The sequence below is a fragment of the Euleptes europaea genome, chromosome 5, assembly GCF_029931775.1.
Source record: "Euleptes europaea isolate rEulEur1 chromosome 5, rEulEur1.hap1, whole genome shotgun sequence".
In the NCBI taxonomy this organism is placed as follows: Eukaryota; Metazoa; Chordata; class Lepidosauria; order Squamata; family Sphaerodactylidae; genus Euleptes; species Euleptes europaea.
This window is the reverse complement of record NC_079316.1, coordinates 86228424-86252094: the sequence shown is the minus strand read 5'-3', so window position 1 is coordinate 86252094 and position 23671 is coordinate 86228424. Positions and strand designations below refer to the sequence as shown.

Here is a 23671-nt window from a genome sequence, read left to right as displayed (position 1 = left end):
GTGCTGACATTTTAAATGTGTGTGTGTTTTGCCATCAAGTCACAACTGACGTATGGCGATCCCATAGGGTTTTCAGGGCAAGAGACATTCAGAGGTGGTTTGCCATTGCCTGCCGCCACGTCATTCCCCTGGTATTCCTTGGAGGTCTCCCATCCAAATACTTGACATGGTCGAGGCTGAGTGTGTGTGATTGACGCATGGCTACCCAGCAAGTTTCCATGGCAGAGTGGAGATTCGAATCTGGGTTTCCCAGATCCTAGTCCGACACCTTAATCTCTGCACCATGCTGTAGTTGACATTTTAAATACACAATTTAAAAGGGGGGAACTATTTTGCACGATGCCTACGTCACAATTTACATTTTCAGTGCTAAATGTGCATTATCATCTAGTCTCTAGGTAAAAACTGCCTAACCTTTTTTTTTGCCTTCAGGGAAACAAAGCAGCCCGTTCAGTATAGAGATCAAACTGACATATGGTTTGAAACCCTTTGTCAATTTCTCTTCTACAGTTGACAGCTCCTGTTGGGTTCTTAAAGAGGCAAGAGAAAACACCGGTCAGTTTCATCACTGCAAGGCAAATCTTGGAACATGCACAGGGTGTGTGTGTCTGTGTGTGTGTGTAAAAAATTCCCTCTGATTAACGTTTATTTAATTAGTTCAATTATCATCTACCTTTTCCACTGAGACTCAAGGCGGAATACAGAGCTATAGGCATGATGCAATCTCCAAACGTTGTGTAAAAATGTCCTTAATGTATACTATACAGAGAATTATATCAACTAGGAAAGCAGATTTTTAAAATCACTGAAAGTTTTGGAGGTTTTGCAGATTTCCATCAAGAGAAGAATAGTATCAGGATATGAATTTATTTTGATCCTTTTGTTTTAAAATGAGAATAATTAAAAGGCAAGTCATGCTCTATTTCCCTTGAGTTAAATTGCAGTCTCTGGATTTGTTTTTAATTTTTTTTATGAGAGTAGTTGCTACATGTCTGTTCTTGAGCACCATTCTTAATGAGGATAAAAGAGCAAGAGCGTGAACTGTGTGTTGTTTCAAGTGAGCATTTTACCCAAACAAGCTGGCTTTAAATATATTTGAAGTATCCTCATTAACTTCCTCATAATGATGGTAGCCTTATGAATGCATGCAGAGTGCTGGTGATTGCACATCATTTTAAAAACTGCAACTTGCTCTGTTGGCTTTCACCCAGCATGGAAAAAGACAAAATACAATTTTAACTGCTAAGGCTATTCTTCCTGTTGTTATTTTTAAAGAATCAACAGAATCCAAACTACAGTTTACATTTTCACAGCTCTAGTGTTATTTCTTCTGGATAAAGCAACCCAAATCTCTTTGAGTATATTGACTTTTCAAGTATTTCAATTTGCAAGTTGAACCAGCCCTGCTGCTTGTGTAGTGTGGTGAATTTTTGCATTGTGTGGTCACCTATGGCTAAGAAACATAGGCACTATGGGGACTCTGAAAACTCTTAACCGTCATTTGAATTTCTTACAGAGCGATCCACAAGGGGCGGAACGCCCTTAGGAGCTGGTGTGACCTCTACACCGGCGTTAGTGCCACTTGTGCCAGCTGAACTGGCACTAACACTGGTGCAGAGCCACTTATGCCGGCTCCGGGGAGTGGCGCAGCAGCGCCATGCTCGGGCACTGGAACAGCCACGGCGGCAGCATATCTCCACCGCAAGGGTTGTTGCCGGTACCAAAGAGGGTATACTGGAGTGGGGTTAACTTTAGTCAGCTCCCTAAGCCCTTTAGTCTCGGGACCCCCTCCCCTATTGCAGGCATGAACTTGTCCCTGCAAAAGTCGTGGCAAAGCCCCATGAACCTCAATGGAGCAGTTTCACAGGGCTTGGGAGTAATTTATTTTATTATACCTACTATGCTGCTGCAAGCCGCTCAGGAGGCAGTGCGATGGCAGTGCCATCCCCAGGCACTTCTTAACCCCCCCCCCCTTAGGATTGCTCTGTTAGTTTAATCCAGTTGTGGTAAATCAAACACAGCTTGTTGACCTGATAAATGTTCTCTCTGTGTGTGTAAAGTGCCGTCAAGTCGCAGCCGACTTATGGCGACCCCTTTTGGGGTTTTCATGGCAAGAGACTAACAGAGGTGGTTTGCCAGTGCCTTCATTTGCACAGCAACCCTCGTATTCCTTGGTGGTCTCCCATCCAAATACTAACCAAGGCTGACTCTGCTTAGCTTCTGAGATCTGACGAGATCAGGCTAGCCTGGGCCATCCAGGTCAAAACAAATGTCCTCTACCATCTAGATATTTTGGTTGCTTAACTGGTAGCCATTGATATTTGCCCACACCCCCTTTAAAGCAATCCATGTTGATGACCATTACTACATCCTGTGGCAGCAAGTTCCACAATAATAGATATAGCAGAAGATGGTGGATAGGTAAAAGGTAGGTTGATTGGGGGGATGGGAGGGATAGAAAGAAGCATGGAAAGGTGAGGGTATGAAAGTTGCCAGGAAGAAGGAAAGATGAAGTAGTGTGGGGAAGGGGATGCAGGGGGGAAAGGAGGTACCCCCACCAGTCCTTACAAGTTCCCCACTATGCAACTGAACCATAGTTTTTCCAGATAGAGACTGCCAGAAAGAGAGAAAGGGGGAAAGCTGAAGACAAGAGGGCAGATAAAGATACTTTGGCTGGTGGGTGTCAAGAAGAGAAGGAAGCAGGAAAAAGGGAGCCGCTACGGGGGCTTTCAGGGAAGGGAAAGAGGAATTAGTGGGGGAGGCAGAAAATGAGATGCTCTCTGCAAGTGATTTGCATCATTCCTTAATCCACCACTGAAAATGGGGTGAGCATTAAGATGGAATTGCAATATGGAATAAAGAAAGGTGTTCTAAACATGCACACTAATTTGCTATATATTTTTAATCAAATGCTATCCCAAAAGATTTGCAAAGCCTCAAAATGAATTAGAACTTCTAAATATATTTTATTATCATCAAAAATTTCTGCAAGTAAAACAACAAGATACTGGATAGGGGAGGGGGGGAAGAATCCATACTGCCCGTCTTTCAAATTTGGTTTCCCCATTCATATCACCAGCGTGATTCAAAGAAGAAGGTTAGAGAGATTGAATGAGAGCTGATGTTCAGAATCCCACAGGGAAACATGTAATCACTAAGGTTTTGCACATAAACCATAATTTAATCTATTCCTTGTGCTTTTCCTAGAAACAACTTCTTTATGTAACACATCTTGTGTCTCATTTTATGTTCTACTTTAAATTTAAAAAAATAACTTTGTTGCATTATTTCTAAGATAAATTGCTTTGCCGTATGTAACATTATTTCCAAGGAAGCAAATGTTATGCCGCAGGTTTTCAGAAAGATAATCATGCTTCATCCCCCCCCCCCCTCATTTTGTATTAAATCCAGTGGTTGGTTCCACCAAAAGGCCGAGTAAGCACTGTTAGTTGCAATCAAATTCTACTTTTTGAAATGTAATCTACCAATAGGGGGCATATCACCACTAGATAATGAATTCACTGGTGCTGCTGAAAAGTCTATGTATGCCTAAAGAATGCTATAACTGGTTCACACTGGAACTCAAGATTTGAATAAACCAGACTGTTAAAGAACACATGGATTCAACCTGCTGAAACTCTATAGCATAATTATTTTGGAGGGGGGGAAATTGGAATAGTTCTAATATTGTGATAATATTACCACTTGGAATAGTTCTAATATTGTTAATAGTTCTAATATGATTAATCTTGTAACATTTCTTACAGAATGCCTCTGATTGCAATGAAACAACATATTCTAACAGGGAATGAAGAGTCTCTAAAGAGTTCAGGTATGCTTAATTTCATACCTAAAGCACTTAAAGAGAAAAATGAAACCAGTGTCAGTTGCACAAAAATCTTTATATACAAAGAGTTAAAACACAGATGTACTTGTGAAAGGGAGTAAAGGACTGGTATAGGGTTGTTTCTTTTATTTTCTTCACAACCTCTGTTATTTATTTGTGCACATTCTGCACCAGAATACCTGGAGTTGTCACCAAGTGTACACTTTGCAATGTATCAGATTCAATCATAACTCTCTCATGAGTATGCAAAAAATGTGTTGGTCACTTTCACGTGTTAAAATTTTAGGTGTACCTTTAAATCATAAACATAAAGTACGAAGTGGATCTTTATTGCAAATTGCAAAGACATCTTTAATGGTGTTTCCAAACAGGACAAAATGCTATTGTTTGTTTTGTTATGCAACAACATCAGCAGCACTTTACAGCAAATGAAAATCCCTGATCCCTATGCCAGCACCTTATAATACAAGTATTGATGGCGGGAAGCAACAGGAAAGGAGGAGGGAGAGGGAAGGGTCATGTGTACAGATAGAGTCTCACATAGTTAAACTTTGTTTCATACAAGATAATGATTCATGTTTCATACAGGATAAAGATTCAGGGTTAAACTGGCAAAAATTACAATGCATTAACATAAGAAATACAGGGGAGTGTTTTCAGTGAGGGGCTGTATGCTAATATTGCTTTATGATTTGTGCGCTATGACTGCATCTGTTTCTGACTTTTTATTGTCTTTTATTCACTGCCCTCTAGAGGTACTAGTAATATAGCAAGGGCTAGTAATTACTGATTCAGATCCTGGCATTTGCTGGAAACTTGAACTAATCCTATGAATCTCATGCTCTGAAACTGGGAAGATCTTTCTGGTGTAATCTAAAGTAAGTGAAGAGCTTGCAAGCAGAATTTCAGTTCTGTTTTCAGTGTGTGTTGTGTATAGTTAAAGATTATCGTAAGGCTTGTGGTATTAATTCATAAAGTAATGTGTTAACTGTGTTACCTACATGCTCATTATGATCAGACTAAAACTGCATACCGGAGTCAGTGAATAGTGCAAAGTACATTATAAATTGAAATGTTTTAGGAGTTCCTTTATTGCAAAAGAAAGGGGGATCCCCTGTATTTCCAGAAGTGTATTACACTTGTAGCAATCTTCTAAAACATGAACTTTCTGTAACTACTTTGGAAAACATATGGAACATGTGGGCCTTCCAGTGAAATGCTTCATATACCTAAAAATATTTTTAAAATATTTAAATTTTGCTTTCTTTAAAAGGGTTATTTACCTGCTTTTGCAGAGGTGCTGAAACCTCCCAGCTTCTATATTCCTTCATCTTCTGTTAATAGAGCCTTCAGATCTCTCTACCTTTCTCCGCCTTCATTTTCCTCTTCTTTCAGCTTTTCCTCTTCCTGTCATTTTTCTAATCCTTTCTCTTTCCCTTGTTGACCTTGTCCAGCCCTTCCACATTTTCTCCTTGATCTAATCTACCTTGGTTTCTGGTTACAATATCTTCTGCCTTTCATCCTCTTCAGTTATCACATTGCTTATCCCGCTGATCTTGACACCTCTCTACTGTGTTCAAGCACATCACTGTTTTCCCCATATCAAAATTCTGTTCACCCATCCTTTCTCTCCAACTATAAGCAGAACCCCCCTAATGTATTGCTCCTGCTGTCTCAACTTTTCTCCAACTCATACCTTGATCCCCTACAATTTGGCTTCTGTTGTATTTACTCCAGTGAAACAGCCCTCACCAAAATCAGTGATAATCTCCTTACTACCCAGTCCAAAGATCTTACTTTCTCCTGCTTTGGCTCCCTTCAAACCCTAGGTTGCCATGGCATTGTATACAACTACCTGGCTGTCCTCCCATCCCTTTCCTATGAGGGAAGCTCTTCCTTTTCCTTTACTTGTTGGGAGTCCCCCTCCCTCCAGGTTCTGACTTCGGGTCATCTTCTGTTATCTCTGTGCTGGGTACACCCAACAAATCCTGTGACTTTTCAATAATGCCAATATGGTGATGACACTCAGTTCTGCTTTACTCCTGAACTTTCTCTTCATTGAATTCCACATCATCAACTGCCTGTCAGATTTTTCTGTTCAGATGCCTCACCTCCAACTTTGTCCAAGACTGACCTCATCTTTTCTTCCAAGCCATTTGTCTCATATTTGCTTCATGTCCACAGACAGTGTTACATTATCTTTCTCTCTTCTCTCTTGTTTGCACACTGTTTTCAATTTGTTGCAAAGTCTGGTCACTTCTCCATTTTTGAACTTGCACAGTCCAGGCTGGTGCAAACACAGAATTTTGGTTTGTGCTGTGGTCATCCTTTGATCTGACTATTGCAACTTCTCTTCAGTTGTCAGACCTAATCTCCCACCACCTCTGTCCTGAACACTGTCACCAAAATAATTCTGCTTTCTCATTGTTCTGATCCTGTTACCCTACACTGACTTCCTGGCTGGTCTGGAATCCAACATAGATGGATCGAGGTGGGTCAGCGCTGCTGATCCTATTAGATCTTTCAGCAGCCTTCAACATTGATCAATCATGATGTTTTAGCCCACCGACTTGCCAACATTGGAATTCAGGGTACAGCCTTTCAATGGCTGTGCTCCCTCCTCCATGGTCGGGGACATAGGGCAGCATTTGGGGCACTCTTTGGTGTGTGGGGTCCTGCAGGGAACAATCCTCTCCCCTGTGTCATTTAACATCTACATGTGCCCCCTTGCCCAGCTTGTCTGGAGTTTCAGGCTGGGTTGTCACCAGTACACTGATGACACCCAGCTTTATGTGCTGATGGACAGCCATCTGGATACTGCCCCAGACACGCTGGCCAGGTGTTTGAAGGTTGTGATAAAATGGCTAGCACAGAGCCAGCTGAAATTAAATCCATCGAAGACAGAGGTTTGGTGGCTTGGTCAGGGCAGTTCGCAGGTGGTGTTCCAACTCCTGCCTCTTGATGGCATGCAATTAACATCTGTGTCCACTGACAAGAGCCTGGGTGTGATCCTTGATGCCTCCTTATCAATGGAGTAACAGGTCCCTACCGTGACCAAGGCAACTTTTTACCTTCTCCACCAGGCCAGGCAGTGGGTGCCCTGTCTCTCCTGCCCCAACCTCACCATAGTGATCCATGCGATGTTCACCTCCAGGCTAGATTACTGTAACTCGCTCTACATAGGACTCCCCTGGAGACTAGTCTAGCATCTCCAGCTGGTACAAAATGCTGCAGCAAGGGTCCTTACTGGGGCCCTGCTGAGAGCACATATTCAGCAAGTGCTCTGCCAACTGTTCTGGTTCCAGGTGGAGCACCGGATCAGGTTCAAGGTGCTGGTTTTACCTTTAAAGCCCTAAATGGTCTGCGGGACTGCCTCACCTGGTACGCCCCTCAGAGAGCTCTATGCTCTGAATAACAGTAAGTTACTGGTGGTCCCTAGCCCGAAAAGTGTCTGGCTGACCTCGGCCAGGGCCTTTTCGGCCTTGGCCCCCGCCTGGTGGAATTCTCTCTCTAGTGAGGCCAGGGCCCTGCAGGACTTAGTTGAGTTCTGCAGTGCCTGTAAGACCGAGATGTTCCACCAGGCCTATGGTTGAGGTTGGCAACGGGTTTCAATCAGAGCTGGCCTCCCTACCCCCTTCTCCTTTCATCTGTACTTAAATTGGGATCCTGACTGCTCCCCCAGGCCCGCCATAACTGCTCCTCAAAAAAAGGGGGGGGCAATTGCTTAATAGGAATCTGATTTTAAATTTAGAGAAATTTAGGTATATACTATGGTTTTATCATATTATATTGTATCAAATTTGATTGATGTTAACCACTCTGAGCTCGGCCTTGGCTTGGACAGAGAGTGGTATAAAAGTTGAAATAATAAATAGAAAGATAGCTTCCATGTCCTTGCCCTGGCTTCCCCTTTCTCTCTCTCTGCTCATATCCTGATTTGTCCCTACCTGTGACCTTGAGTGACCCAACGTCGCCCTCATCAGCCAGGTCCCTTGCTCCCTCAAACTGCCTGCTAGAACACCTACAGGAGGGCTACTCCCCCACTTCATACCACTCCATAAAACCCTGTCTTCTTCATGAAGCACAATCCATTCATTTTTCTTTGACTCTGAAGCTTAACAAATACAATCAGGATAAATACATTTTCTTCCCCAGTTTTCCAGCCTCTCTCTCCTTATGGTATCTGATTGTAAGCTCTTCAGTGCAAAGGTGTACCTTTTTTTTTGTGCTCCGTAAAGCACCATGCACTCTAGGGTTGCCAACCTCCAGGTAATGCTGGAAAACCATATACAGCATGTAGGCTCTTATAACGATTCTCATTAATTTTACTACACAATATAACAAAATAACACAATCATGTTTACTGAAAATAAACAATTATTGGCATAAATAACATGCCCCAATATTTCACTTAACCCACCATATAACATACAACAAACGTCATATAATGTCCTCAGACTGTCACCAATATCCAGTTATCTGTAGAATTCTCGTGTAGAAACCTCCTGCAGGAGGAAAAATGCACAGCCAGCAAGAGGACGTGTGATTGATCTGATCACGTTTCGTTGCTTCATCAGCTCACTGGTATTTTCATATCAGACTTGGATGTCATGAAGTTAAATTGTAAACTTAATTATTTTCCTCCAGGCTGTCTGCCGGTGGCACTGTTGTAACAATAGTATAAACAATAACAAACATAATCACAATAATAACTGAAGATCTCCAGCTATTAACTCATCTCCAGCTGATAGAGTTCAGTTCACCTGGAGAAAATGGCCGCTTTGGCAATTGGACTGTATGGCATTGAAGTCCTTCCCCTCCCCAAACCCCGCCCTCCTCAGGCTCTGCTCCAAAAATCTCCAGGTATTTCCCAACCTGGAGCTGGCAACCCTAGTGCACCCTGATGTTAATTGTAATAATACATGACAACAAGTGTTTGCCAGCTTTCGGTTGCACATTTTTAATAGCAATTTGGCTTTCTCTTACTTGAATGGGGATGATTTGGTGTGCCAAAATCGGTTGGCACCCCCCCTGTAGTCTTTGATGCAATGAAGACAGAGACCCTGTGTCAGTACCGGCAGAGTGACTGCACAGCTCTGGGTTAGGCCAGTGAATTCAAACAATGTAGTTTAAAAAGCTTTATTGTTGGAAAAATTCAAGAAAAGGATAAAAAATACAAATTACATTGCCAATAAACAGCTGCAATAATAAAAAAATAAATCTAGCCGGCTACATAATACTTACTAAGTTGTTACATTATAAGCTGGATCTTAAAAGTTAAAAATGTTCTTCAAAGCGTCAGAATGACATGCTGAAATCAAGGGAAGAAGGAAGCATAGCTACTACTAGGCATAGTCGAACTTATTGGAAAGTTAACCTGGGACAGGTGACTCTGAGCTCCTAATCAGGATGGACATTCAGGAGAAGTCTCTAGATGGTGTCAACCGGTCTAACCCAGAATAAGGCTCTCAAAGGAGATGAGAGATCTCACCCCTCCCATCTTCACACAGATGCTCTCACTCGGTTAATTAAGAGTGGTATGAACTGGTGACCTTGATAGCCAGGCCTGTTGTTACAGCTACAGCTGGTGTCATGGGAATGAAATGAGCTAGGCCTGTGTGGAAAAACACAAAGTGCTGATACCCAGGGACACAAAATGGAGAACACGGAGGTAGCAAAAATCAAAATGGTTCTTCTGTCTTGACAGAGCCCAAATATGTAAATGATGTATCTGCCTGGTCGTGCTGCATTACCTTTATGGTTTGTTGCATTTCAGCCCTAGCATTTTTCCTCATGTATCTAGTGCGAGAAGGTGCTAGACATGCTCTCTAGAGAAAATGAAGTATTCCATTTTATGTGGATAGTGCCCAGTGTCTGCACTTGCTTAATTAACAGAGCAAGCCTTATAGTGTTCCTTTAACATCAGGTACTTTACAAATGGAATCTCTAGCAGCTGTCCAACTGGTATTTATTTTTAAATATTGCATCGTATTATTCACAGTTCATTGTTAATTTCAGTACTTTTTCAAAGTTGTTTAAATTTGTTTATCTGAACATTCAGTTTCTTTCAAGTATGATGATACCTGGTTAAAGCAGGTACCACCCATCTTAAACAGATGCTAGCCCTGAAGTACTTCCCCTGATAATGAGCCAATGCCCAGCTTGCTTTGCCAAATATGTCCATTACCCATCCCACTAGAAGGATGTTGGGAGTCATCCTCTTTGTTCAACTCCCTTCTCAACCTTTCTCCCTGTGTAAGCCCAACTATTATGTCCATAAAACCATTGTGAAATGTAGAATGTAGAAAAGAGGTCAAACTCTGAGTGTTAAACTTCTAGGGAGAACTAAGAAGGAAGAACCATGTAATTTCCCCCCACTCTTTTTCTTTAATGTCTTTCTGCTTGTCAGTTCATTCATCTAACTCTGCTGGATCATGCTATACTGCTATTATCCTCTCAGCTTCTCTGCTGCTCCGTTCTCTGACCTCAGACATGGGAACTGGTAGTATCAAAGGACAGTTCAGTCCCAGAATTCAGGTTCTGATTTCCAGCAATTGCTGCAGGGATCTGTAAGCACAGCCTTTCAGCTTCCTTGTCTAATGTAAACCCACAGAAGGCCTTCCAATGGCATTTTCCTAGAAATGTGTAACCTGGTTTTGGAACCACATTTTCCATTGACTGATGAATCATATGGGTTGAGATGATGCATAATATATAATCCTTGAGGGACCCAACGTCGCCCTCATCAGCCAGGTCCCTTGCTCTCTCAAACTGCCTGCCAGAACACCTACAGGAGGGCTACTTTCCCACTTCATACCACTCCTTAAAACCCTGTCTTCTTCATGAAGCACAATCCATTTTTTTTGTTGACTCTGAAGCTAAACAAATACAATTAGGATAAATACATTTTCTTCCCCAGTTTTTCAACCTCTCTCTCCTTATGGTATCTGATTGTAAGCTCTTCAGTGCAAAGGTGTACCTTTTTTTGTGCTCCGTAAAGCACAGTGCACTCTAGGGTTGCCAACCTCCAGGTAATAGCTGGAGATCTCCCGCTATTACAACTGATCTCCAGCCGATGGGGATCAGTTCACCCAAAGAAAATGGTCACTTTGGCAATTGGGCTCTATGGCATTGAAGTCCCTCTCCTCCCCAAACCCCGCCCTCCTCAGGCTCCGCCCTAAAAACCGCCCACCGGTGGCGAAGAGGGACCTGGCAGCCCTAACTTACTGCATGACCTGATCTAGCCTATAGCTGTTCAAGAGGTGTCTTTGTTGGTCCAGCTGATGACCCTGCAGTTTCTTCCCTTGGCCAGAGCCTAATGGTGGCACACAGGTAGACTTTCGGCCTGGCATCCTGTGCACTTTGGGATCAGGATTTGCGGCAGGCTTGAGCTCTAACAAAAACAACAAAACATAAAAACTGATCATTTTGTGATCTCTGAAAGTGCCCTTAATGTAACTCAAGTCACTCTGTTGTATTAGACTGTATTTTCTTAGGTTTTTTTTAAATGGTTTTACTTAGAGAATTAAGTACCCATGTCAGTGATCTTCAAACAATTCATATATGAAGCACGGGAATAATTTGTCACTGTGTTAATTCTGTGAAGGGAACAATAAAGCAGGGTGAAGGGATAATGTAGCTTTCAGTTTCTGTAGCATAATATGTGGTCCTAAACGTTTATGTTCCTTTTCACTTAATAAAGAATGGGGATTTAAGAGCTTGGGGGATGCATTTCTATAAAGTACAATTTCGCAGTTTTCAAGGTTAATGCCTATTCCAACCCTCAGTTTTGTGGGGTTTTTTTGTTTTTTTTTACACCTATAAAGTATACAGTGGTCTGTGATTGGAAAGGAAAGGCTCCCTTGACATCTGTACTGGAGAAACATTTCCTCTTGTAACCCCAGGGGCATTTTGCAAGGTCACACAGTTGGGAGGCGGTATAATCTTATTTTCCTATGATTACTTTTTCAATCGAGTTTATTCCTTGTGCTATTCATGAGAGAGAGGTGGGGGAGAAATTTCAAAGAATACTTCACCCTAATTATAGTCTATGCAGGCAAATATATAATCTGCTTTATTACTGAGCTCTGCATGCTTTACTAGGATATGTCAAAGAAAGTTTAGGTCAAAAGTTATGATTTTTAAAACCCATTAAACATTGCTGTTTTGTGCATTGTTTGTTATTTGAGTGAACACTTTGCAACTTCAAATAGTTCCACAGCTATTACAACATTATGTTGAAATATTTACAATTTAAAATGAAGGAATTGTCATGGATGACGGATAATGACTTCTCATTTTATTGGTTTAAACACGAGCTGTCAGATTCACTTTTATTTCAAACAGACTAAATTATATTCAGTGCTGGAAATACATTCCATGAGAGCTACATATTGCCATTATCACCTTTTTGCCATTCTCCATGTCGAGAAGAGATTCTGTGTAGTTGTGGCAGCTAAAGCTAACCCTCAATGTTTAGAGGGCAGGAAATTCATTGGAAGGCAAGCTTGAGGGATCTTTAACTGAGTCAGGAACAGCTGGATTCTATCAACCAATTTCTTTTTCCTAAAACAAGTGAATAGATCTGGTTAATAGCTGCTAATAGACCTATCATTCGTTAATTTAACTAATTTCCACTTAAAGCTAAAACTATTGATCAGTGCCACATCTAGTGGGACTGCATTCCATAAATTATTCACTGTCTGGAAATACACTTGTGTAAAGTTTTAAGACACTTCAGTATTTTTGTGGAGGGGGAGGGTGTTGTGGTCAGGAAATGTTTGCACACAGTGTGAAAAAGAGCAATGGTGGGGGGTGTCTGCTCCTAGAACCAGTACCATGGAGTTTATACTGTAGGAACAGGTTGTGAGTTATAAGTTCCATACACCTGTTTGCTTCTATGATATCTAATATTTTACTTTAAAAACAATACAAACAAACAACCTTTTAAGTCCAAATAGTTCCCCAATGACAAAGGGAAGTTGATCAGACTTCCCTCTTGAAACATCAGCTATTTCAGCACATGGTTCTTTTATCGAGCTGCAGGTTGCCAGAAGAGAAAATGAGACTCCAGTGTTCTCGAAACTGAAGCTGTAGCTTTATTAAATGCAGTGCATTGCAAATCAGTTCCCCAAGAGATATGCTCACCTGCCCTGGGGCTTGCCAGACTTGGGAATAGAACACTGACCGGTCAGGGGAGAAGATCTTCAAAAGATGTTCTCTGTCATAGCTCAGGAGTCTCTAGATTTTATAGTCCATTCTTCTTTCTCTCCATCTTTGCCATGTATGGTCATCTTGGCACCCATCTTTTCAGGTCTCATGGTCTTGTGGTGGTGGGCTTGACTCATGGCCTAGAGACCTAGTGGGGTGATCTTGATTCATAGACCTAAGAATGCATATCTAACAAATGTAAAGATGTAATTGTTTTTACTGCACAGCCCTTGCTCTCTTGAATTGAGTCCTTCATTTAGTTTAGGTTGGTAAGTGCAAGCATTTTGGTTTGTACTTAGGGGAAAAATTCCTGTGCCATGGCAGAACTGGAATACTGCAATGATTTACAAGTAATTCATTTGACTTCTGATTTTCACATAGCACTCACAGGCTGCCTGCCATGTGCTTCTGGAAAGTATGTGGGACCCCATACAAATGAAGGGGCTATTCACTTGGATCCTTACCACTGCTCACAGGAGAGGGATCCAGGATCCAGTAAACAGGTCCTGCTGATAAGCTGTGAGGCAGAGGGTTTTACAGAATACTAGGGTTGCCAGGTCCCTCTTCACCACCGGCAGGAGGTTTTTGGGTTGGAGCCAAAGCAGCCATTTTCTCCAGGTGAACTGATCTCTATCGGCTGGAGGTTAGTTGCAATAGCAGGAGCTCTCCAGCAACTACCTGGAGGTTGGCAACCCTACGGAACACCAGACAGCTTGGTCTCTCCCCACCCCCTGCCATCTTGTCTTTGTGTGTATTATCCCCCTTTGGGCTTTTGTTTGTATGTGTTTCTATTCCCCATCCCCCTTCCTCTTGTGCACATATTTATGCTTGGCTCAGCCTCCTGTGGAAGCCATTTTATAGTGGCATCTGTCAACCTGGCTCGAAGTTCCAAAGGCTCATGGGATCAGATGGCAACTGTATGAATTACAAGCCATAGCAGAATCCACCAGTTATGTTAGTTACACAGAGGGGGATTGTATTTCAGGATGACACTGTGAGGTAGGATACACAAAGAGATAGTGCCGGTGCAATCGTAAGCAGAGTTACACTCTTCTAAGCTCATTGATGTCAATGAACTTATAAAGGGGTGGCTCTCCTTAGGATTGCACAGTGAGTGACCCAAGGTCACCCAGGGAGTTTCATGGCTTAGTTAGGATTTAATTGTCCTAAACCCTAGTCCAGAGCTAACCACAGCTAACCACTATACACCCTTGGTTTCAAATACATTTTCACAACGGTTATTAAGTTGTTAGTTTCAGAGATTTTTTAAAAAATGATTTCATTATGGAGTTTGTTCAAGGGAATGTAATGCAATTTTCATTTGCTCATGCAAAGAGAATAAAAACCTATACATAAGGATATATATGCATAAGATATACTGTTGGCTGTATTTATTTACTCTGCAGTTGCATTAGAAGAATGAAAAACCCCAAAGGATTCAGCATTAATTTTAAATCTAAATTCATAATTCCCCCATATACAAGAATTCACTTTTTTCTAGTGTTAACTGTCTTAGTTTTGAGGCTAGGAGCATTTTTAAATGACAGAATGATTCGCCTTACTGAGCTGGATTTTCATTCTTTGAAATCCCTGCAAAAGTAAATCAAGTAGATTATATATATATATATATATATATATATATATATATATATATATATATATATATATATATATATATATATATATATATATATATATATAATCACACACACACACACACACACACACACATAAGATGTTCAGAAATCTTTAATCAGCGTTACAACAGCAACAACAAAAACCAACCTTTCTACCTTTCTTTATTTTTCTGCTCTGTAGCTCTGTGGTATAATTGGTTGGAGAATGAGTAGGATGTTAATACTGGAAAATTAGCAATTTTAAAAAAGTTTTACTATATCCTTATTAAAGTGGTTGATGACTTAGCGATCGCAAAGAAATCAGTAAAACTGTATCACTCTTCCTTTTATTTCATCTGTCAGTAATAGAAAATTTATCATTAATTCTCAATTGCAATATTAAAATTTTAATTATTATTTTTATGTGAATAAATATGGGAAGATCGGATTTCACATAACATAGTCATCTGTTTGAGATAATTTTTGCATGATCACCATTCATTCTTGATTTTAGTTAGTTTTCTGCCGGGATCTAGAACAATTCAGCTGAATAGAATCAAGTGTAAATTTAACTTTAATCAGCATGGACATTCTGTTTCCTGCTCCAATTGGTTATGTGCCTAATAAAACTAGCCACTGCAAATACACATCATATGTATGCACACAACATTTTGTGGTACATGCATCAGCAGTTTGAGCCACTTTATGCTATGAGCTGCTTCCCCTATCAACATTTGTTCAAGGTAGGGTTGCCAACCTCCAGGTACTGGTATTCAAAATAGTAAATACAACTGTAAATCAAGTGGTAGTCAAACAATCAGTTGTGGCTATGTTACACAAAACTTATATAATCTTTACACTTTTTACAAAGTATTTTCTGAGTATGAAAAGAAAAACATATATAGTCACCTTAAATAAATTATATTTTACTGTGTCAATATCACAATTCTCAATTGACCGTTTTGACAGACAGTGCGATTGTTTCCTTAGTGTAACTCACATATTCAAAATTAATATATGTATATACAATATTTCAATCCTTTTGATATAATAACAGTCCGCTTGGTAGTAGAACAGGTTGCTGGGAAGTTGCCTGTTTCAAATTCTTCATCAGCTACCCCAATTATGCGGAAAGGACCTGTGGCTAGCTCCAGCGTCTGAGATGAGAGGAGCTCAATGGTCAGACCGCTGAGTAGTACTTGTATTGTACATGCCGCCAACTGCAAATTATACAATAAAGAAATCTAATATGTGATACTATGTATTCCCCAATGTATCAGGGTAGCTGATGAAGAATTTGAAACAGGCAACTTTCCAGCAATCTGTTCTACTACCAAGCGGACTGTTATTATATCAAAAGGATTGACATATTGTATATACATGTATGAATTTTGAATATATTTGAGTTACATTAAGGAAACAATCACGCTGTCTGTAAAAACGGTCAATTGAGAATTGTGATATTGACACAGTAAAACATAATTTATCTAAGGTGACTATAATTTTTTTTCTTTTCATACTCAGAAAATACTTTGTAAAAATTATATAAGTTTTGTGTACCATAGCCACAACTGATTGTTTGACATCCTCCAGGTACTAGCTGGATATCTCCTGCTATTACAACTGATCTCCAGCCGATAGAGATCAGTTCACCTGAAGTCCCTCCCCAAACCCCACCCACCTCAGGCTCTGCCCCCAAAACCTCCTGCCAATGGCGAAGAAGGACCTGGCAACCCTAGTTCAAGGCAGTTTTAAAAAAAAAGACTGCATGTACTGAGAAAGGAGGACAGTAAGTGGTCATGCAAATGAATCCTAACTTGTGTGAAAATGATATCCATTGCCTGCTATTTTGAAACTCCAGTGTGAAACATGTTATGCATAGCTATTTCTTTCTTCCAATTATCTGAGAGTGGTGCAAGGCTGCTACTGTTGGTTCCGTTAATCTCGGTTGATTATTTTGCCACATGGAATGCTTCTGAAATATTTTTATCACGTAACTTCGAGCCCTAGTTGTACTTCAGTAGAAACAGTAGTGGCAGTGGTGTTATGGAACCTCTCACTAATATTCTATTTGTATATCTCTGTTCTATGTGTATCTGTTGTTTATACTTATTCTTTTTGCAGTTTTTACATACACACTCATATATATTCTACGGTTTGTAAGCACTTACCATTCATCAAGGAGATGAAATTCTCAGCATAATATACGGGATCCCTGGCAGTTTCCCATCCTTCTCCTAGCAGGTACAGACTTGTTTAGCTGGAGATACAGCCACTGTTGCCTTCTCTGGGACTAACCTTTTTTCTAACAAACAAGCAAACAAAAAAACTCATACCGTCTCATAGCTTCTATAATATAAATGGAATCCACATCACTTGTGGATAGCTGAAACATAAATCTTCCATACCTGAGTTCTAAACTTCCTGTTTTCCTCCTCGGGCCATTTGCAGGTAAACCAAAGACACAGGGACAAGTGTCTCTGGGAGATTTGAAGTGTGCTTATCAGTCATATATTAAGTAGGACAGGCTCTTTGCCAGGGGGAGAAGATAGGCTATTTTGCTGGCAAAGCCAAGCTAAATGTACACACTGAGAAAACATGTCCCTTGTTATTGACTGCCTGAGTATCTGTCTACTTCTGTTTCAATGATGGTGTTTTCTAGCACCCTTGACCCTGGCACTGGTCACACCCCATCAAAGATAATGAAGCCTGACAAATGCAGCTTTACATCTTCCAGCTTTCCTCGCACAGCCTTATTATTGGCATCCTGCTTTTTAAATTATTTTTTGCTGTTGTCACTGGTGTAGGTAACCTCTGCTTCAGACTAACAAAATATATGTATTTCGTGCCCCCCCCCCCCATCCTGTCCTTCTATGAAAGAAATTCAGGGAATAGTGTATGAGTTACTTTAAAATCAAATGAATAAAAATTGGTAGTCAGAGTTTATTTCCAAAATGTAAAGTAACTGAATGATTTCAGTTTAAGAAATGTTATATTCCTTTACAATACAAAGTTATGGAGAGTAGATTTAAAAATAAAAGCCAAGTGTAGGATTGTGCAGAAAAGAAAAGTAGATTTTGGGTTTATTGGGCCCAATTTTTTTTCTGTAAACCCTAAATAAGCCAAATACCCATACCGGTAAATATGGGTATTCAGCTTTATTCCCAGGTTTCCTGAAAAAAATTGGACCAATTATAGTCTATGGGTTTGTTTGTTTTTTGAAGTTCCTGTGGGGGCATTTTTAGAGATAGAGTTCCCAAATTTTAAGGGTAGCTTCAAGGGACTCTCGTTGCATGAACCCCAAAGTTTGGTAAAGTTTGGGACAAGGGGTCCAATTTCATGGGGTCCTGAAGGGGTCGCTCCACCTCCTCCACAGGGAGGCATTGTAAACTTTACAATATTTTTTTCCATGGAGGAGGGGGTCGACCCCTACGGGATCCCATAAAATTGGGCCTCCTGTCCCAAACTTAACCAAACTTTGGGATTCATGCAAGGAGAGTCCTTTGCAGCTATGCTTCGAATTTGGTGACTCTACCTCAAAAAATGCCCTCCCCCGGGGGGGAATGTTAAAAGTACTTACTTTTCATTGTCTGAAATGGCTGCTTCCTCTCCAAAGACTCATGGGAAAACTCAGTTTCCCATGAATGCTTGCAATGGGCCTGCAATGCTTCCCTATGGAGAAGGGGGCGACCCCTTCAGGGCCCCCATAAAATTGGATGCCCTGACCCAATCTTTGCCAAACTTTGGGGCTCATGCAAGGAGAGTCCCTTAAAGCTGTCCTGAAAATTTGGGAACTCTACCTCCAAAAATGCCGCCCCAGAGCTCATTAAAAAAATTCCCATAGGGAAAAGCCTGGGGAAAGCCGAAGCCGAAAAAAGCCAAATATCTATTCAGCTGATTCACAACTGGCTATCCGACTTTGACTTTATTCCCAGTTTTAATATTCAGCCTTCATTAAACCTTTAAGAAGCCAAAGGGGCCTTTTGGGGGTTTATTTTTGGTTTGGTTTTATCGATTTGCACAACCCTAGCCAAGTGTTTATAAATGTTACATTCGTCTCTAGACACGGACTGATATATAACAAACAATAAATAAAAAAATAAAAAACAAACAAATGCCAAAAGTATGATTTTACAGAAGTGCTTTGTTAATTTTTCCCTAGATGAAGAGAAAGGCAGTAGTGAACAATGAGGCAAGTGTGCAATGTTTAGGTCACTGGTACGTTCATTGATCAGTTCAGTTGTGAAGGAAGACTTTCAGAGATGTGACTGTTCAACTACAGATCTCCACTCAATCCAGGAATGGAAAATCCAAAATACTACTTTTTTTGCTAGCTCTGCAGAAGAGGTGCTCTCAGCAAAGGGTAATCCTAACGTCAGGTATAATTTTAAGGTAATGTCAGAATTCATTGAGTTCAAGATTTTTTTATTCTTATTATGTGAAAGTTATTGGTAAACTGCGAAACAAAATACCTGTCTTTGTTCTACTGACAAAGACTATGTGTAGAATCAAACAAGTATTGCAGCTGGCAAATCCCTTAGTGTGTTAGTATAGCTGCTTTTGCATCTGAATGTGAGATAAAAAGGAAATTATTCTCTTTAATTTGAAAGCATTAGAGCCCCAAAAAAAGAAATTAAAGAATCTATCTGACTGTCTGTCAATCACAGGTTTAAAAGTATGCAGAAAAGCTAACATTGTTAAAATTAAAAAAAATGTATTTGGGTCACTAAAGATTACAGTTAAAGTATTTGCTTTAAGCTCCTAAGTTTATGTGGCTATTTAAGACTTGACTGAATAAGATTATCCACTGTTCAGGTGAGCCTTCACCAACCCTTTTTAATCCTTTTAATCAATGCCTTAAACATACAGACTTCAAAGGAATGTGCAGTTGTTCTTTTCTATGTTTAAACAATGTTTAAACCTCTCAGTAATCAAACAGTTTTTTGTAAGCCATTTTTTTTTCAACCAAAGAGAACATGCAGACAACTAGGGAAGCTTTTTAGAAGGTTAATTTTCTGAAATAGATGGGGGCAAAGATTGTCCATTTCAGTGCTGCTCTAAAAGCTGTTACACGGAGATTACATATTGCACTATTACTATGGAACTTACCAGAGGAAGCACAAACTCACACAGATGTGTGGGTGTGAGGGAGCACCTTTTAAGGTGGGGGAAGACATGCTTGCATGGAAGTTGTTCAGAAACTGAATAGATGTGGAAGACTCCCTGAAGTCTCCATGGATACCTGACACCATGATGTGAACCAGCAGAAAACAATGTCGAACTCTGCACACCCTAGCTATTTTTAACTAAAAAGAAAGTATAATCCAATCATGGTTCTCCTTGCACTGCAATTAATGAGGCCTTTGTTGACACCTTAAAGGATGTATGCTTGCACACAAAACCCTTGTAGAAGGTTGGCATTTCATTTGCATTTAATCTTACATATGGAAACTGGTTTTATTTTCCCCTGGAATATGGATTATGAGCAGAGCTTTCTGTAACAAAAGCAGCAATGCCAAGCAACTGAAGCCTCTCTAATATGACCAGGACAGTTACTTGGAGAATTATACATATTCGGGTCTTACCTTTATTAGGAAGTGTATCCCTTACAGTATCCTTGCCCCTCAGATCAGTTGATGGGAATCTTACTACCAAAAAACACCCCCCATAGCATTTATCATTGTGTTACCAATTTTTCTGGCACAGGAGGATCTGCAGGGTTGAAGTAATCCTGCAGCCAGTGGGCACAATCCATCCCATACTTTTAAATGGGGTGTGTGTCTTACTTTATTCTGATAGGGAGGGCCCCTTCCTTTAGGGAGTACTATACTGATGTAATAGTTTTCACCCACACTGGCACACTGGCGACCCATAGACAGGGAATCACTGCATTGTCAATGATTTAGGAGACCTCTGTCTCCTGGCAAGGACGCTCTGCACATGCCATCAAATATGATGAACCCTGTTCCATGGGTATTGTTAGTGTGCATCGTTCGTCCCCAAAAGTTAATTGTGCTCCTAACTTACAAAGGAGATCTCTTCCCAATAATGATACTGGACAATTCGGGAGCAAAGCAAAATAACGTTACAGCTTTTGATCCCCCAATTCACATTCTAAAGCATCTAATAAAGGAATTGTCTGCTTATTTCCTGTGGCTTCCACCACTTGGAGAGTGGTAGAGGACTTTCGGGTAACTGGGGTGGTGATCACAGAATGAGTATCTCCTGTGTCAACTAAAAAAGGAATTGTCTGCCCTTCCACCTTCATTCGGACCATGAGATTGATTATCTGGTGAGAGGGGCATTTGTAAATGAATCCCTGGTCCCTGTCAGTACTGCACCACAAGGGTAGGGGCGGTCTGAGCATCATGCTTGGGACGTTCATTCTTCCAATGCCCTTCCTCCTTACAAATTGCACACTGGTTTCTACCTAACCATTGCCCCTTCCCACCAAATCTTGTCTCCCTGCTCGTGTCCCTCTTCCACATCCACACCCTCTAAACTTCTGGCTTCTGTTCCCAGACCTTGCTGAGCTGCTACCAGTGCAACTCTCTGCTTTTTGGTACGCTTCTCATCCTCCTTGTCCCTGTCATTATATACCTTATAGTAGTTGTTCAGTTGTAGCTGTCAGTGGAGCATCCATTTTCTGTAGCTTCTTCCTTATGTCCTGGGCACTATTGCTAAGAAACGTTGAATTCACTAAAGCCTGATACTGTGCTGCCTCAGGATCTATATTGCTATATTATTTAAAGGCTTTGTGGCTGTGCTTGAGGAAAATGGCTAGGGATTTGTCCTTCATATGGCGAACCTCATAAACCTTATTTAAGGTCTTCCGTTTTGGCACTCCTGTTCTTAGTCCCTGGAGAATGCATGAGCAAAATGTCTGTAACTGTGTACAGAGTGCATCATTATTAGGGCCCCAACTGGGATCTTGTGGTGGAAAAATATAATTCCCCACTATAGTGTTATTGGTGTCAATAACACTATTGCTCCCTCTGCCATGACCATGCACCTCTCTTCTCCTGTTATTAATACCATGAGCATGGTCATGATATATGGATAATATGGATTGTGCATTTGAAAAATAGGTTAAAACAAACCTGCGATTTTAGTTGGGTCCTGGCTATTGGGGGAGGGAGTGTTCTGGTGTTTCCAATCATACAGGTTTGAAGTAGGAAAAGATGTGTATTGATAGACAAGCCGTAGTGCCCTTTGTTGCCCTTCCCTGATGTCTTGTTGGTAAACTGCTCTGAGGGGATATAACTGTCCGTGAAATTGTCAGGGTCTGCCCTCACATGGTTTGAGCAGTGCAGCTCCTCCTTCTTGTTCTCATCCTCACTTTTCTCCTCTTCAGCTCTTACCAGTAGTCCCTTGGCTTGTTCCTCACGCTATCTGTTTCCTGATCACCAGATAATGAAGGTTATATGTGGGCTGGTGGTACATAAGGAGGTGGGGGTGCTGTCAAATCATCGTTGTCAGGGCATAAAGGGGGAAGGACTGGTTTTGGCAGCTACTGTCCTTTAACTATAACCAGCCCCTTTGTATTTGGACACTTATATTTAGTTGGCTATAAAATTATAGCCATAAAGTCTTGGGCATAATCATGTTCATCCTAGTTCCCTATATGTTGCAAAAAAAAAACAATAACAATTATAAAGTACTGTTATAACCAAAACTTCCCTTCTGAGGTCATGTCACGCCATCTTCCAGCTGATACTTTGGTCAGGATGATGTGCACAAAAATTCCAATCTCTTAATGCTTCTGCCCACCCCAAGGTCTTCCAGTTAGCCATCACAAACCTAAGGATGTGCTCTTGTCCCGTTCCCATGGTTGCACCTCAAATGATCACTCTTATTGGGTTTCATCAAACTCGTTCTTGTACTTACACAGCACGCTGGGTCAGGAGGCACACACAGATCCCACTGGCAATCGAACTTCAGTTGGTAAACACAAACAAGGCTAGCAGTGGGTTTGGGGTGTCTAAGATCCACAGTGGTCCAGCCCTGGTCAGTGCCAGGAAAAATTTGGGGACATACACACTCTCTTTCACTCAGTAAACCCCTGACGTCCCTGCCCGCTCTGGCTGTATCCAGTCAGTGGGGAGCGGCCTTGGTGACTTTCCTTTTTACAATTATACTCACAAGGTGATGGCTTCTTGATGATCCTCCAAAGGCAGACAGGAACAAAAAGAGATAGATCAGATGCCCTTTTACATAGCCACAGTCCCAACTGTCACTGTCCCGCCAAGGCAGGGCCAAGTCACCACTCAGCCCAGCAAGCAGCTGGGGTGCTCACCTGAGAGATGTTCAGCCCATCCTTGATGGACCAGACAGAAAGAGCCCTGCTGCGGTTACCAAAACTGTTACCAATGATTTTGGCACAAAGCCTTTTGCCCGGTGCAGTTGAAACCAATGACCATACACAGGGTGAAAGAGCATAAAACAGAGTTTATTTTGTGGCTACAAAATAGGCACAGGGGAATAAGTTCCAAAGCCAATGTGAAGCAATACCAGAAATACACCACTTTTTATGCCTTATCAACCAACATGCCCAGAACACATTTTATTTCATCTTTACCCACCCCTTCTATCCAAAATTAGGCATTGTGTCCACTTTACAATTCCTGGACAACTGTGAAATTGAGGGGTGTGCATATCAATTTACCAATGCAAAACAAAACCCGAAAAATACCTTTTCGGTATTGGTTCTTGTAGGTTATCCGGGCTGTGTAACCGTGGTCTTGGAATTTTCTTTCCTGACGTTTCGCCAGCAGCTGTGGCAGGCATCTTCAGAGTAGTAACACTGAAGGACAGTGTCTCTCAGTGTCAAGTGTGTAGGAAGAGTCAAAGAGGGGTTGGGTTTGAGCTGAGTACTGTCCTGCAGACGTAATGTGCTAATCATTGTCCTGTAAGTATCAAGATATTCCAAGACACTGAAAGACTGGACAATTCTACCAACTATTTTGTCAGATTGCACAGAGAAGCCATTGAAATTCAT

General features: G+C 41.1%; 1 protein-coding gene across 1 annotated transcript in view; it reads left to right on the top strand.

Annotated features, from left to right (window-relative positions):
- The window catches only part of PCDH15 (protocadherin related 15), a 558859-nt gene that overhangs the window by 12251 nt on the left and 522937 nt on the right, over positions 1–23671 (top strand). Inside the window, exon 2 of the mRNA XM_056849418.1 lies at positions 3768–3832. The gene's annotated coding sequence lies outside the window, so the exon portion shown is untranslated. The remainder of the gene's footprint in view (positions 1–3767; positions 3833–23671) is intronic.